We start from the raw sequence: 2,962 nt of genomic DNA, 5'->3' as shown, positions 1-2,962 counted from the left end.
TAGAACTCTCTGCAGTTTACGGAAATATTTTGTTTGCCTGAATGATTATAACTCTGATTGTCCAACATCTGGCTAATATGATTTCTCTCCTCCAGCATGACAACGATTGAAACAGGATAAAAGTCGGTAAAATTGTTAATTTCCTGGTTTAGAAAAGCACATCCGACCACACTTCAAATACAAAAGAGGATAGTCTAAGTTCTAGTTGGCTAAAATTACAGTGGCTACAAATATGAGGACTATTATTTCAAGTTATGACTTAAATTTATTTGGAATCCATTTCAAATCTTTGGAAGATCTACTCTTCGGAAAATTACTCAACAAAATTAAGGATTTACTGCACATATTTTCGATCAACTATTAAATTCTTTCACTGAGGCGTAAACACCCTGGTTAAATTACATCCAACTGTTACAGTTAGCAATGAAAGCAAATTTGGGCTAAATGATTTTCGTGGGTTTCTTAGGAGTTTCTGTACCGAAACACAATACAGTGTTCCAATACAGAAACAGGGGGAGATGCATGGAATTGGAATTACTCTATTCAAGCAAATTCTGAGTTAATCTAATCTATTGAGAAATTTTTCAGTTTTGGGCTTCAGCAAAATATAAGAGGCTAAATCAAAATTCACAAATGTTTTAATTACTCGAATGGGTTTCTAAACTAATACTGAATATTCTGAATTGAATACATGAAAATTAACAATGATGTCAAGATTTTAAATTGTTTGATTGCTGCTTCTCTCTTGCTATAATTCGAAATTATTTGTTTAACCAAGTCATGCAGAAAGGTCTAACCTGAACATCATATCAGTTAATAAATCTAGTTGTATCAAATTTCTCCCCAAAACTGCCAAAAACATTGATAAATATGATAAACACTACAAAGGAGTGTAATTCAGTTAAATACATATTTCACAGATGGGTTTTCAAAAGAACCAGTTGTTCAAAGGTTAAAATTGTTGAACTTATGGGATTTAAAATCATGATGAGAATAAAATAAGTCAGTTAAATATGGAGTGACAGGGTTAACTTTATTCTTGTAAAAACAAAAAAAAACAGGCTAATCATTCTATGATGCTTAAAATGGGAAGAAAATATGAGGATTCAAATTAAATTGGTCTAAATTGGGATTTACAAATGAGCAATTATGGAACTGCTTAAAGGGGGTCAAAAGGATTGACAGAATAAAAAAGAATCTAGTTCTATGTGTAATTGTTGATCCAATGCCTAAACATTTCTCATAATCATAATTTACAGTTTTTGGTCTGAGACAAAATAGGGTTGTCTTTTATTACACGAATNACTACATAGGAAATATTTTTCAGTTGTTTAGAAGCGAATTTCTGGCTGCAAAGTCAAATAATTCTGATCTTTCACCTTTACTTCTAAAAGGTAATTCCAATTAATCCAATTTGTTTTGTAAAACAGTTGAAACAAGTCCACACAACAGGACTTAAGGAGTTCCGATCTCCCTGCTGCCACATAGAAGATGGCGGTGACATAACGTACAACTCAGTGCTCCATGAGGCGTCTATGTATTTATGTCTATGGTCCAGACCCCCTGGAAAAGCAAAGCAGCTACATCACAGTCAATATATGAAGTCTTATATTATAAAATTTAATAAAAAACACAAGACACAGATTTAAGCTCTCACAGCCTAAAATTTTTATATGATTCTTTCAAGGCAAAATATTCCACAGATTAGCAAACATAGCAGAGTGTGAGGCTAAGGGGTGCTTCTAACATGTCCCTGTGTTTGTTTTTCTGTGTGTAGCGTAATGTTGGTCATTAGGAGCTCAACCTTAACTGATGTCAGAAGCTCAAAAGTCAAAGGTTTTTCTCATCGCTGTACACAGGATTTGTAAACGTATCCTTATTGCTTTAACAACATCCTTCAGGGTGGAAGCTAATACTGAGTAAAGTTTTAGAGTAAACTATTTTCAAAAAGAAATATGAGGCAGTATAAATAGGTAAAAAGCTGTTTCAAAGGAAGCAGAATCTCCTTCAACATGTCGAGGCATGTCTGAGGTTTTTCATCTGTGGGGAGTAGGAGGAAGCAAACATGCTCAAACAAGTTTAACATTTTGAAATGGTAGGTTGTGTTGCACTGGATTTGGAAGTCTCAGCGTTAAGGTACAGAGACACATTCTCTATATACACAAAAACTGAAATCTTAGTAAGGCTAGCCCTGCTAACCTAGCTAACTGCTATGTCAATGTCAATTCATTTATAAAGCAATTTAAAGGCAGCTATTATCTGCACCAAAGTGCTGATAATACTTTCTGTTGTGTATTGTTAATGCAACAGATAACACATAAAATGTTGTTCAAAATGTCATATCTGTAATCATTTTAGCTTTCTCTTTGAAATATTCGTAAAAATATGTTTTACATCAAACATGCTTACATATTTTGGATCCTGAGCTTATAATTTCTTATATTACAGGTTTTTAATGGGAATTGACTAAAATAAACATATGCAGCTCAAAATTTTATGTATAAAACTGAGACCAGTAAACAGACATGAAATAAATTTCTAAATGTGTTCAGGACAGTGACGGATGGATGGACTGGTGGACGGATGGATGTTGTAAAGCAGTGGTCCCCAAACTACGGCCCGTGGGCCGGATCCGGCCCGCCTCCACATTTGGTCCGGCCCCCTGAACAATACCAGAGAGCATTCAGATATTTTTTTTTTTTTTTCATTTACCATATTTTCCGGACTATAAGCCGTTTATATGTGGATTTTTCTTCAACCACCACGGGGCTCTTTAGCAGGCAGTGAATCATTGGTTACTTGCGCACCAACACTGAGCCCACACGCAGCAAATTGAGTAAGAAACACATCAGATGTCTTTGGAAAGTTTCTTTGCAAAGGGGAAAAGGCCCAGAGAAGAGACAGTAGAATGGATTTATCCCGGACCGGTAGGTGAGTCCCACATTACAAGCCCGCTCTGCTT

The sequence above is a fragment of the Poecilia formosa genome, unplaced genomic scaffold, assembly GCF_000485575.1.
Source record: "Poecilia formosa unplaced genomic scaffold, Poecilia_formosa-5.1.2 Scaffold464, whole genome shotgun sequence".
NCBI lineage: Eukaryota > Metazoa > Chordata > Actinopteri > Cyprinodontiformes > Poeciliidae > Poecilia > Poecilia formosa.
Note: the sequence above shows the minus strand (reverse complement) of the source record.